Source organism: Pecten maximus, chromosome 13 (genome assembly GCF_902652985.1).
Source record: "Pecten maximus chromosome 13, xPecMax1.1, whole genome shotgun sequence".
NCBI classification, from domain to species: domain Eukaryota; kingdom Metazoa; phylum Mollusca; class Bivalvia; order Pectinida; family Pectinidae; genus Pecten; species Pecten maximus.
The window spans coordinates 3,503,683-3,519,090 of NC_047027.1; the positions used below are offsets into that span (position 1 = coordinate 3,503,683).

General features: G+C 36.5%; 1 pseudogene; it reads left to right on the forward strand.

Annotated features, from left to right (window-relative positions):
* Positions 1–11,107: 11,107 nt before the first annotated feature.
* Positions 11,108–14,975, forward strand: LOC117341535 (annotated as a pseudogene).
* The last annotated feature ends 433 nt before the right edge of the window (positions 14,976–15,408 follow it).

Consider the following 15,408-nt stretch of genomic DNA (forward strand, 5'->3'; position numbering starts at 1 on the left):
AATTTCCGGTAATAATTCACAATACCGAGCCAAGATTGAAGTTCACGCTTATTCTGAGGATCAGCCAATTTCATGCTGGGGTGAAGGGCTTCCAAGTTTGTTCAAATGAATAAAGTTGACCTTCATTCAAGGTCACAGGGGTCAAAAAGGCTAAAATCTTTAAACTTCTTCTCAATAACTAAGAGTCTCAGGGAGTTGATATTTGGTCTGTGGCATGCTGGGGTGAATGGCTACCAAGTTTGTTCAAATGAATGACCTTGACTTTCATTCAAGGTCACAGGGGTCAAATATGCTTTAAAAAAAATAAACGACTTCTTCTTAATAGCCAAAAGACCTAGGGACTTGATATTAGGTCTGTAGCATGCTGGCGTGAAGGGCTACCAAGTTTGTTCAAATGAATGACCTTGACCTTCATTCAAGGTCACAGGAGTCAAAAAGGCTAAAATATTTAAACGACTTCTCAATAACCAACAGTCCCAAGGAGTTGATATTGGGTCTGTAGCATGCTGGGGTGAAGGGCTACCAAGTTTGTTCAAATGAATGCCCTTGACCTTCATTCAAGGTCACAGGAGTCAAAAAGGCTAAAATCTTTAAACGACTTCTCAATAACCAAGAGTCCTAGGGAGTTGATATTGGGTCTGTAGCATGCTAGGGTGAAGGGCTACCAAGTTTGTTCAAATGAATGACCTTGACCTTCATTCAAGGTCACAGGAGTCAAAAAGGCTAAAATCTTTAAACGACTTCTTCTCAATAACCAAGAGTCCCAAGGAGTTGATATTGGGTCTGTAGCATGCTGGGGTGAAGGGCTACCAAGTTTGTTCAAATGAATGCCCTTGATCTTCATTCAAGGTCACAGGAGTCAAAAAGGCTAAAATCTTTAAACGACTTCTCAATAACCAAGAGTCCCAGGGAGTTGATATTGGGTCTGTAGCATGCTGGGGTGAAGGGCTACCAAGTTTGTTCAAATGAATGACCTTGACCTTCATTCAAGGTCACAGGAGTCAAAAGGGCTAAAATCTTTAAAGGACTTCTCAATAACCGAGAGTCCCAGAGACCTAATTTTTGGCCTGTAGCATGCTGGGGTAAAGATCTCTCAAGTTTGTTCAAATGAATGACCTTGCCCTTCATTCAAGGTCAAAGGGGTCAAAAAGGCTGAAATATTTAAACGACTTCTTCTCAATAACCAAGAGTCCCATGGAGTTGATATTGGGTCTTTAGCATGCTGGGGTGAAGGGCTACCAAGTTTGTTCAAATGAATGACCCTGACTCACATTCAAGGTCACGTCGATCAAGTATGCTTAAATCTTTAAATGACTTTTAGTGAATAGCTTAAGTGCCAAGAGACATTATATTGGTCCTGTAGCATGCTTTCAAATAACTGCAGGATCCATATATGAAAAGATCACTGCATTGCAGGTGAGCGATTCGGGCCCATTGGGCCCTTGTTTGAAGAACAACGGGAAGACCGAAAGAAACGTTTGGCAATGATGGGCAACTTAATTGATGTGCTGAAATCATTTTCAGATAAATAGGAAAGGTAAATGGGAGAAGTTCCCGCTATGCTGTTTTCTTGCCAGTTGCTAATTCATTGAATGACAGGCATAGGCTTTATTACATGTATTATATCTGAATGATATGGGCGGTGCTTTAGTAATGTTTGATTTGCCGATACCAATTAATAATATGTTTATCACTAATTCAATTAGTCATGTCAATAACTTGCATTCATAATGTTAAAAAGAGGACCTCCAACTCAACACCGAATAAAACATTTCTTGTGCAAAATCTGCACTTAAAAGCAAATGGAGAGTATGAAGAGTATAATGGAGAGTTGCATCATACTTAAAGGATAAAGGGTTTACTTCATAAATAATCGTTGTCTCAATTTTACCACATTTAATACCTTTATATTTTTCAGAATGTGTGGTCTGTATGACTGACTTGAGAAACAGAGTTCTGTGCGATTGCGGGCACTTAGTTTTGTGCAGGGCATATGCATATTCATGTGTCAACTGCCCTATTTGCAGATTAGTTATCCGTCAACGCATCCAAGTGTTAATGTGATCATGTGATTGACGTTATTTTTGATTGACATGGATATCAATGACTCTCTTTTATTTTACGACATGTACTGGTAAAGCAACCTGTGATATACTTTGAAATTCCATTCTCATTTCTAGTCATATAGCATTGAAAGATTCAAATAAATCTTGTTCAGAGTTTCAAACTGATTCCAAAGAATCCAATTAAAATCCATATAAACCTCAAAATGAAAATGTTCAACAATACAGATTTTTGTTATTTTAATACATGTAAAACAGGAATTCATACAATACAATCTTGTTTTTTGTGATCCGTCTAGTTTGCTCTTCTTGCTTGCAGATTTCTTGCTATTAAATTCCTTCTTACAACACCCTCACCATCATGCTCATTAATAGCCAAGCTATGCCCAATAGCATCATGTTCAGGCTGGTCTTGATCCATACACTCTTCCAAGTTTTCATGCTGTAGAATGCAAATATTGTTTATTTATCTATTTAATTGGTTTTACCAGGTCCGGCACACACTGCTTATCGACCTATATAGGTCTATTCACCAATAATATCTATAACCACCTAACGCCGACTGCCCTGCAGGTAGGGCGTAAGAATTGTACCTGCTGCCCCCTTGCATGATCGTAAGAGGCGACTAAACTTGGGATCTTATCTTTTCTCTTCTTTCTTAACAACTTTCTTCTTCCTAATGTCTCCCTTGACAATGCCTCACTTCTGGCCTTTAGTTGAGCGTTCGCCGCTTTGAGGAAGGTTTTGGGTTCTGTCCCCTGGCCGAGACATACCAGAGTCTTTAAAAATGGTAGCGCTCAGCATATTTGGAGTGGGACAACTGGTTCACCCGTTGTCAGTATAATGTGACCGGGTGGGGTGTGCTGCTGGGTGTCTTCGGCAGTATGCTCCAGTGAGGTAGCACTATAAATCGGCAAAAGTTCCGGCCTATCACAAGGAGACTTAACACGAACATACCGCAGCCTCCCAAAACACACATACGCACTCACCACACGCATACATGTCGCACGCACGGGAGGCCGTCCTTAAATGACCTTAGATGTTAATAGGACGTTAAACAAAATAAACCAAACCAAACCAACCTAACGCCGATAGTTATATACACCTATCGCGACAAACACGTGTATTTTAGGCCGACTCGAGAGGATAGTCGCAATAATAAGTATTGATTTAACTTCCCTTACTTTCTGTATCGATGTGTGCAAGGTCATGGCCTCCGACCGGATATAGTTGGCGTGACCTAGATTCCGGGTACAGAGGCGGAGAACATATAGTCCGCATCGGCCTGGCGTAAATCTACGGCAACACAGAACGGACAACCACTCAAAATACATGTTAGTAGTATAGGCGTCTCTTTATCCCCCAACTTGACCTACATTTGAGCGCGTCATTGACCCCTCACGTGACACCTGTGTGACCTACTTAACCTTGGGATACTTTAAACCCCAGACCCCCTGACGTCATTGACCCGTCTCACGTGAACACCTGCATGACCTACTTTAAACCCAGACCCCATGACGTCATTGACCCCTCTCCACGTGAACACCTGTGTGATCTTGAAACTTTAAACCGCATACCCCCTGACGCCATTGACCCCTCTGACGTGAACACCTGTGTGATCTTGAAACTTTAAACCGCAGACTCCCTGACGTCATTGTTCCCTCTCACGTGAACACCTGTGTGACCATGTGAAACTTTAAACCCAAACTTGACCTACCTGTCGAAGAGACTAATTCAACCAAAACTTTTACTTACAAAAACGTATAAAAGGTCCAGGATTCTTGGCATACGGCATCAGTCTTCTCAGGAGCAAAGAACGATTGCTTGGCTACCGCTGGTAACCCTTGCGGTGTCGATTGCTTGGCTACCGCTGGTAGTCTTTGTGGTGTCGATTGCATGTCTACCGCTGGTAACCCTTGTGGTGTCGATTGCCCGGATACCGCTGGTAGCCCTTGTGATGTCGATTGCTTGGCTACTGCTGGTGTCCCTGATGTCCACTCACTTTGCAAGTGAAAAAGACATATATATATATATAAATTTAATTATATTATATTCGTGTATTCAATATTTGATACTTTTACTGCGTTCCTCGATTATAGGCAATACAGAATAAGAGAATTATAATTATACTTACTCAAAAAGGGACTCATCAAACTGTAAATTAAAAGAAAAAAATATTATAAAAATAAAGAAAGTTGAACGTAAAATATAGAAAAAAAAATATTTGCTTAACGTCAAAGTAATTGTTTAAAAATAATTGGTACTTACTATTTACCGATATCCTGGAAGTAAATTCCTGTCACTAGTAGTTCATCATCCATGTTGATTTGACCTGTGTAGAATGGTTAAAATGTGCCTCCTTTTATAGATCTAAATCAGACATGACTCCAGGATCACGAAACTGTCTTTGATTTTTTTTACTCGTAGACGAGTCAGGGGAGATGGCATTATGAAATATAACTTCCTTTGCGATTGGCCGAGTAAAAAGTCTAAAATTGTTTCATAATCACGGAGCATGGTTTCGTTGACGAGTCGTCCACCTGGCTGACCAAATGTGAAAAAATAACCACCTTTATCATACCCAAATAATCATGAGTTAAATTGCATCTGCCTCCTGACTTGAAGTTGTGACAAGGACAATTTTATGACCCCATGGACTTATTGTCCTTAATTCTATTTTTTTGCATTTAAATATTAGATAATGCTCTCGTGATATAACATCTGCCTTTTTGACCTCGATTTGTGACTAGAGCATCTTTATGACACCTGGACTTACTGTCCTTAATTCATTATTTTTTTGCGTTTAAATGTTAGATCATACTATTTGGTAATGTTCTCGTTGCACCTACCTACTGATCTCAATTCTATATGACTAGAGATTTTTCACGACACCTGGACTTCTGTAATCTTTAAACTTGTGCCTCTGCCGAATATTTAAACCACTCCATAGACATGATTGAAATGTTCGCGTACAAGATTAACGGTAAAAATATGCTAATTAAGTTGTCGGTTTGAAAAGTGAAGATAGAGAATTTATTGATTGAATCATACGATACCTTTTATCAATTCAAGGAAAATATATGTAAACATTCCTAATACATTATTTTACATCATGAATTTATAGTAATCCCATTGATAGAATATTATTTTTACGTTCAACTATCTAAAACGTTTCATTTAATATGCGTCACCGTACGCGTGTCAGGGACTTGATTTACATAATTGTTTGCCGCGGCTAGGTCACACAAAGGAGTCGTACGACACACCACATAGCTAAAAAATATCACTTACCACATTAAAACATTAGTCGGCAAACTATATTTATTTTACAACCTATTAACAACATTTATTCAAGTATTAGAATACCCCTATTTATTTTTCTGCTAAAACAATGAAAACTAAATCTACAAATTAAATTTGATTTTTCGACACAACAGTATTAACTTTACGATCCGGTATTGTAGTAAGTGAAGAAAAATAACAATACTTTAATTAATGAACCCAATGTTTGGAGAGTTTGTTAAGGTGTAACATGTGTGCTTAAGTCATCGGTGATGAAGTCAATTGAATATGCGTTATCCTAACAATAGGTCTCATATACGCCCATCTCTATCGCAAAGTTAATGAGGCGTAACGCTATCACTATCTGTCGGCATAGTAAATTCTATACATAACGTTCATTCATAAAACTACTCAGTGACCTCAAGCTAATTTACATTTCAGTCAAAACATGAAAGGGGTCCAAGACGGGGAATTTATCTATACGGACAGATTTAAAATAGTTTAGAGTTATCGTTCTTTGAACTGTTTTTTTCCCAGAATGGAACATTTTTCCGAATTAAGAAGCATCGTCGATTCCTTTGATAATAGCGAGGAATTGGAAGAATTTGCAGAGTTCACTGGATTCTTAGACGATCACTACGTGAAACAAAAACTCCTGGAATTGAACTGGATTTACCATCACTACCAAAACGACAAAACAGTTCAAAACAAAGACGGCTGTTGACATCAAATATCAGATTCATTTAGACAAGGATTTCTGGAACAACAAAAAACTAAAAGACATACACGGTGATCTTCATGGCATGTTTAAACATGTATTAGATGAAGCTAAGGTTGGAGCTGCAGACAACGATGTTGGACGTGTCCTTATCCATCATCCAAGTCTGGACAATGCCATCGTGGTTCCTTTACACCCATTAGAGGAGCTTGACGCCGAACTGGTCATGGAACATGTCGAAAAGTTGCTGCAGAGTCACGAGGAGCTAACCGTGACGGAAGGATTCGATATTGACATTGGCATTGTCAACGTCCCCAAAGGTAGCGGTAGGAGAAGGATTACGGACATATCCGGTGGAGATGATTCCATCAAAAATAAGACGTCTCTTGTTCAAATCGTCAACGAGGACAACATGCGTATGGCTCGATCCATAGCCGTGTGTTGGGCACGTCTCAATACGATTTCTAATGAAGAATGGAAAGAATTGACCCGAAACGAACCACAAGCACCCATGATACAACAGATACTCTGCCATGGGAAAGTTCCAGATTGGTTTTACAGAAGAACGCTTGACCGACAAAGAAAAGAGCAGGGATCTTTGGCTGCTGCCATTTCCGATATGGCCGATGTTCCGACGGACCGACCGGCCAGTTTAAACGACATTCCGACATTTGAAGAAGTGTTAGGCTTCAACATTTTAGTGGTCAGTGCCAGACTGGGAAACAACTTCATCAAGATCACGGACAACGTCGATAGGGAAAACCTGTATTTATACTTGGTGGAAGACGAAGAGATACAACATTTCCATGCCATCGTCAACATCAGTGGATTTTTTTCTCGATCTTATTTCTGCGGGTCGTGTTTGGATTTTTTTCTCGATCTTATTTCTGCGGGTCGTGTTTAAAACCTTAGTCACAGGGAACGTCATTCCTGTAAGACAAATAAATGTACGGAGACGAATGTACAGATGTCATGCATAAATTGTCACATGGCCTGTCGATCTTTGGAATGTTTTCAGCGTCATTTGGATAAACCGAAATACGTGACGGGACCTAATAAAGGGAAACCACGCCAGAAGTCCGAATGTGAAAAATGGTGGAAATGCACTGTGTGTTACAAAGTACTGGACGGTACTTTGCGTGAACCGGAACAACACAAATGTGGAGAGTACCTGTGCAAATCTTGTCAAAAATACGTATTAGAGGATCACCTCTGCTACCTTCGCGCCAACCCTGCTAACGACATGCACATACCCAAGTTTGTCTTTTTCGACTTTGAATGTACACAGGACACATTATTGCAATGCGACGAGGGTTATCTCCTCGGAACATCATGTCGAAATTGTAACGATGGGACGTGTAAGGATTGTACCCGCTGTCAACATTGCTCGTTTTCCTGGTGTGGAAAATCCGAACACCGTCCAAATTTTGCTTTAAATGTAAGGATAAGCCCGTCCACCAACAATGTAAGACATGTGGAACCCGGTGTAAAAAAAGTGTGAAGGATCAAAAACACCCTGCAAGGATACTTGTGGTGTAAGGGAGGTCGTATTCCAAGGAAATGACACCAGCTTACAATTTGGGAAATGGTTGTTTTCTTCTCAACATAAATATTTCACCGCCATTGCACACAACATGAAAGGATACGACGGCTATTTCCTGCTAGAATATAGCATTTGAACAAACTTGGTAGCGCTTTACCCCAGCATGCTACAGACCCAATATCAACTCCCTGGGACTCCTGGTTATTGAGAAGAAGTCGTTTAAAGATTTTAGTCTTTTTGACTCCTGTGACCTTGAATGAAGGTCAAGGTCATTCATTTGAACAAACCTGGTAGTCCTTAACCCCAGCATGCTACAGACCCAATATCAACTCCCTGGGACTCTTGGTTATTGAGAAGAAGTCGTTTAAAGATTTTAGCCTTTTTGACCCCTGTGACCTTGAATGAAGGTCAACGTTATTCATTTGAACAAACTTGGTAGCCCTTCACCCCAGCATGCTACAGGCCCAATTTTAGGTCTCTGGGCCTTTTTGTTATTGAGAAGAAGTTGCTTGAATGGAAAAGTTGACGCCGGGCGGACGACGGACGCCGCGCCACGGCATAAGCTTGACCGTTAAGGCCCATGGGCCTCTTGTTCCATTTTCTAGCAGCCCAACCCCATAAATATCGGCTTGTCCAGGTTTCCACCTCGCGTCGCAAAGCTGTTTTGCTATTTTAGGCCAGTAGGGGGATATTGCTGCAGGCTGAAATTTTTTAATGAGCTAGGTGGTCACGTTGTCCAACGCATCATCTGGTTCACATCTCGATGATAGCGTCTACTCAGTTACATGCATTATAGAGAGAAACTACAAATAGTTTGATACTATTTTGTAATTATGGAAAGCAATGACAGTGATTTTCCTGATGTGGGCTCGATTCCCAACATACTTCCGTATCAATTTGAGCCTATCATCAACAATATAAATTAACAGGCTGTCAACGAGGAGGTTACATCATCAGCTGATTCAGACATCGATCAGGATTCTCAGGACGACCGAGTGATCAACACAGCATGGTTTGTGATTTGTTTATTTTACAATATGTATCGGTAGTGGATGTGTGATCTTAAGATCAATTGTCTATACTTTTCTGTGATAGCCTATGAAGAATTTGTTCTTTATAAAAGCAACAAAACACCATTCCAAGCCTCCACTTATTTCAGGTAAACATGTTGATATCTAGGTAGACAATTAGTCTATTACAAAGTTTGAAATGACGAAATGACTTTTGAACACTGACGGGAAACCGTTAATCCATATACATTGAGATATATCTTACTATTTTTTCATGTGGTATCCACGTCTGACCCGACTGTATAGGCCTATAATGGCCGTTAAACGTACAGATACAGTAGAGCACACTTATTCTTAAATTGGAGCTTCTTATATCAGTAAAAAATACAAACAATAATTTATAGGATTTTCGATTATGAGTTATCAAATTTGTTAAATGGCTCATTATTTGCTCTTGGACCCATTACCCATAAAAAACAAAAACGTGTTATTACACATTATTTTGTACACTTTTGTATCCAACTTGTGTACTTACATCGAGAGAATATATTATTTTAATAAAAAAGACAATTTGAATGTGTTTTGTTGCGCCGTTTTTTATTTTGGGCAATATTTTATGTGCAAAGTCGCCATTTACGGCAAGCTGAAAACGGACAATTTCAACATCGAATTTTTAGACTGGTATTAAATAAACTCAAAGAATAGTTTTTCTAATCGTTATTTAAAGAACATATTCTGTATGTAAATCAGTCTTTAATCTCGTCGGTAAAGGAATAAAACGGTTTTGTAAGCGGCACGTTTCTTCACGTAACGTCTGTCACTTTGTTAACATATTGATGAATGGTCTAAATCTGTGAAAATATAACAAAATGTGGATGTTTCAATGGTTATTCCTCATGAAAAGATATTATATTTGTAATATATGTAAACAAATCATAGTTATAAAGCGTAGGTTTCCACACATTCATCGTCGTTTAACTCATGCGTAATGTCTGTCACACGGAGTGCTGGTTACGTGCTATAATTAGATCATGTGGAAAACACATTTTGGAAAACACCGTGTGCAAAAAATGTGTACAATATTTATTTGTGAGCTCCCGGTATGCTTTGCGGTGACCTTCCCGGGAATCGGTGATTGTGAAGATGGTACACACTTGTTGAAGACGGTCCGTACGGAAGTTACGTGATCGAGGTAAGTAGTCCAAAGTTACGTGAATCACAACATATCAACATATACAAGTCAAACTAAACGATATATTTTGTAAACAAATGTTTTTTTTCACATACGATACATTGACAAATCAATGTTTGAGGCCATCACGTTCGATGACAGAATGTAAACAATCACATATGTGCATTTTGTTCACATATGACGACACGATCATCGATTCACGTAACACCTGACAGACAAGCATGTTACGTGAGATTGAAACTTCGGTTACATCGAATTAAATAAACTACTGTTTACTCTTGTAAAATATGTATTCTAATGATTGAACTTTGGAAAGTATATTATATGACAAAATAAAATCACGGTCTTAAAAATAACTGATATATTACACATGTGTCTGTCATTTGTCCACACATGTTACGTGACATTTCTGTACCGTTACGTGCGATGTTTGATAATTGTAACCAGTTTAATATTTAAGAAAACTGACTTTAGCTTGATTTTATTTCCTTTTTTATAGAAACAATGTTAACAATAGGTTCAAGATCATTTTAAACTACACTTAATTTTAAAAAGATAAAGTAAATATGGCCCATTATGAACTTATCATTGCATGAAAATTTGCTGAATTTTAATTTTAATCCACGTCTGTTGTCATTCAATATCACAAAGAACTATTATTATTTCGTTCAGCCAATGTATACGTATGTGTATTAATAAATTATTATCAATAATCATGATTAAATAAAATTAATTTTGAATCATCAAGGTGTTATATAAGATCTAGTTAGACTTTTTGTATCTAAATAATTGGAATTTTAAGGAATGTTTTCAACTTTAAACTGTGGAACGTTACATATATTAATATTTTATAATTACTGTTATAATAATTATATAGATCTATAAACATATATTGATCTACATGTAACACAAAACAGTAACAAATTAATACTATTAAAGTAGGAAATATAATGTAGGCACTCATAAATTGAAAGTTTAAAATGTACGTCCATGCTCGTTTAATCGCATTCATATAGGCTACCAAGGGCAAGTACTATTCTGGTTGAAAGTTGACCAGGATTTAGTAGCAAAAATAAATAATCTTATTATATATTGTGTCAACAATTACATGTACGAGAATCTTTTGTATTGTCTCTTCGACTGAATCATCCATTTCAGACCAGATGTTGCCTTATTGGTCAAATAGAATGGTTTTATTATATATATAAAAAAAAAAAATTTATGTATACATTTTAAAACAAGTTTTGTGATATGAATAAATATGAAATTCATTCTATTTGCTTAATAATTTGATATGACACTAGCTAATATTGGCTCAAAACATACATATAAAAAGTATTTACTTGGTTGATAAATTCCTTATTGCATATTCACTCAAGTCAGATCCTCATTAAAAAAAAACAAATTTCATTGTAGAGTACCAAGCAACATGCCCAGCAAACTTAAAGTGGTATTAAAGAATACACACGATAAAGAAAAACATGCTGAGCGAATGCGAGTGGCCAGACATGAATGGTCGGAGGAGCAAAAGCAAAAAAAAACGAGAAATGTCCAAGATCAGAATGAGGGAATACAGAGAAAGAAAAAAGACGGAGAGAGAAAAGACAAACAATTCAGAAGTCCGAAAAATGGCAACAAGACAAGAAAAAAAAGCAAAAGAAGAGCAAAATAAAAGAAAAGCTGAATACAGAAAGAAATATAGAGCTGGCTTGTCAAGCCAAAAGAAAAGGCGTATACGAGAAAAAGATGCAAAAAGAAAGCGAGAAAAGAGGTGCAAGAATATGATAGGAGCAACGACTGTTGTCCAATCAGTACCTATCACAACTGAGAACACAAAGACCCCTTTGTCTGACAGTGCTTTAAAAAAGGCTGTCTACCGGGCTAAAAAGAGATTGCCAAAGTCTCCATCCAAATTTGCAGATGTTGTTTCTGGCCATGTAAGCAATGCCACACCAAGAAAAAAACTTGCTTTAAGCAATAAAGGATTGGATTCCTCTGAAACAAAGAAAAACTTGGACAATATCCAGCAATCTATCAAAGATGTGGACTTAGATATGAGAGGAAGGGACAGAGAGAGTCGTATGAAAAGGAAGAGTTTTATTGGGTCCCTCTCTGAACATGTTAAGAAAAGACACGGAATGACATCAACTTTCAGCGCAGCACTTGGCATACAAAGAAAGTACTTTTCACAAGGGTGTCTTAAAGAACAAAAGAAAAGAAAAGACTGCATTGCTAAATAAACAGAAGAGTCAATCCAGAACTTTTTTTGTCAAGATAATGTGTCGACTAACTTACCAAACAAAAAAAACATCAAGAAAGATGCTGTAGAGTGTAGAGTTATCCAAGGATCACTTCACAGTGTATGGAATAAATGGAAAGAAGCAAATCCCAACAAAGCTATTTCATATGACAAATTCACCAAACTCAAGCCTAAGGTTGTTAAAACACAAAAACACAGAAAATACCTGCAGTGTTTGTGTGAATACTGCGAGAATCTAAGATTGAAGATGGTAGCTATCAACAAGCTTTCTCAAGAACAGAAGCCTACACTAAAAATGAAAAGTATCCAGGAGGCCGTGGAGAAGACTCTTTGCCCCAGGACTGGTCCATTCCACAGCCTTGAATGTATTGACAGGGAATGTGTAGACTGCGGAACCGGAAAACTGCATGCAGACCTCATTGCTGCATTAGAAGAAAAAGACCAAGAATGGAAAAAGTGGGCGCTACAAGTATCGATAAACAAAAGAAATGGTAAAGAAATAAAAAAGAAAGAACTCACAGTTAGTAAAGGAAAAACATCAGAATTGATTGCTGAATTTGAAAAAGAACTCCACTTCCTCTCCAAACACTTATTTGAAGCCAATTGGCAAATTTCGCAGTTCGGAATTCTGACCAAAAACATTCCACCTGCAACAATTGCTTTAGCTATTGACTTTGCCGAGAACTACTCTTGCATGTCTCAGGTTCTTGCCCAGTCTGTAGAAGATATTCAAGCCCAATCAGTCCATGACGAGACACAAGATAGTAGGGTAAGATAATGAATTATTTCAATGATATCATATTAGGGTATTATTCAATATGATAAAGAGCGAAATAACTTTAAAGCTTATCTGAAATTTAATTTTCTTAGAAATAAATTGAATTTGTGTAGCATAATGAAGTTCATTTGTATTCTTCAACTTTAGTCTGAAAGAATAGATTGCAGCCTAGATGAAGACGATATGGACATATCAGGCCTTACTGGAATTTTGGATGCTTTAGAAGAGGTAAGCAAGTTATAAAAAGCTGACCATTTGCTGAATTCATATACATGTATATAATGACGTTTTTTTTTCAAAAAAATTAAAACTTTGTGAAGACGCTGTAAACTGTAGCAATATCATTGTCCTTGTGTTTGCCAAATCAAAAATCTCTTCTATCTCGACTATTATTTATTGAAGTCATCAATCTGTCTTTTTGTAGGAACCTGAAGATATGGCATTATCACCAATCCTGACATTTATGGAGGTAAGGAAAACATATGGTAGTTATATTCCACTGCTTATTTTAACAAAAAAAGGTTGTAAACAGTGAACAGAATTTTTGGCATATGCTTAATTAAAGTTTGTCTTTCTTTTAGGATGCTGTTGTTGCAGAAAATGATTGTTCTGAAGAAGAGAAAGCGCCACGGTATGAAAATTATTATACATTCAAATTACTAGTTAACTATTTTCATTTAGTCAACATGTTTCACACGGAATAATTTGTTTACATGACTGTTTCAAATTGCATTAATGACAGGTATATTTTCGCTTTGCTTATAATTACAGACCAGGGGAATTCCTAAAAATTAAATTTGGGAATTCAATATTGCCAGCTGTGGTAAGAAATAAGAGTTATTGTTCATTGTTTTGTTTACTCATCATGTTAAAAGTTTTCATTATATATACAATTTGATTTAATTAACTAATTGATGCTTCTGACTTTATTCTGTTCAGTTTTAAACTAGGACTCAACTCATAATTGAATAGCTATATATTTTGCAAAAATTCATCTTCATTTATGCAAATGGTTTCATTAAATGCATCACATCTAATACACGATTTCTATCTTATTGTAACTAAATGAGCTTCAAGTGGATAATTGATATGAATGTTTTATTCAATTCCAGGTTGATAACATTTGTCCATTATTTTAAGAAGTGTACAAAGGGTTGGGCTATGCAAGACATCCACCATACCATTATTTTTGAAGATATTGATGGTACACTAAAAGCACCAGCAATGGAATCCCAGGGAAGGAGGATAATTTACAAATTTGAAGGTCAGCTTGATGTAAATATTGTAATACCATATAATTTTTGTTTGTGTGGTTTCCTTGAAAGAACATTATATATATCAATCATGAATTGATGTTTCTTTTGCTGTACATAGTGATCTGTAATTTCTTTTTTTCTTTGTTTTTAGAATTAGATTCCTAGCTCTTAGTCATGAGCTGAATGAAGTGAAGTAAAAATTCATTAAAGGTTTAGGTAAGGATTTTGTTAAACTCATAACTTTATGAAATAAGCATGTGCAATAAATTGGACATAACAGACTTTTAATAATAGAATTTATTATTTTGATTTGTAAAAGCTTGATGCCATTTAACAAATATTATATATATATCAATATTATTATGAAATATGCATTTTTTTTCTCTTTCAGAAACACTGGATACCTTGTCTGTAAACTTCAAGAGAGAAAGAATGAAAAATTAAAAGATAGCAAATAAATAATGTTAATGTGAAGAACTGTCTTATTTTTTATATTGAAAATTGGCAAAAGCTTCGTGTCAATCGAGTTCTAAACTGAAACTGAAACAACTGTTCAGTCACTTAACAATCAGATCTAACCAGAATAAATATTCAATGAAATTTCTGTCATGTTACATGAAATGTCTGTCATGTTACATGATACGTCCGTCAAGTTACATGATTTGTCTGTCAGTGTTACATGATATTTTTTTCAACAATGAATAAAAACAAGATTTCTAATTTTATTATCTTTTAAAGTGTTTATTCTTAATCAGTAAACCTAGCTCACTCCAAAAAAGCAGAAAAAATAGAAAAATGTTTATTTTGAAAATTTTATATGTCTGTCCCATAGAATGTGACCAAGAGCAAATAATGAGCCAAATTAAAAGCATTTGTAATCAACGTAGTTTATATTTATTAGTACTAATTTTCATTTTGACAGGTGTTCCTTTGGTAAATGCGAGACCATGGATACTGCTTTGGAATGCGTTTGCTGTTACGAGATCAGTGCTGTTCATTACCTTGTAGAAAGCAATGATTTACAGTGTGTGACAGAACATGAATCATTTCAAGCAAATTGACTCAACATACACGTACTCCAGGTGTGCATGTATGATTATCTTCAAAATATTGGACCACTCGACGATAATGAACCAATTAACGAGTAAGGAGTTTTCATTTCATTTATTTCCATGATAAGCATTTATCTGTGTCATCATGATTAACATATAACTTTTAACAGTATCAGATTATTTATAAATCTACAGCTGTTTTATCATGTGTTTGTGCTATTGATATTAACTTGAAGATGATAGTTAATTAAAGT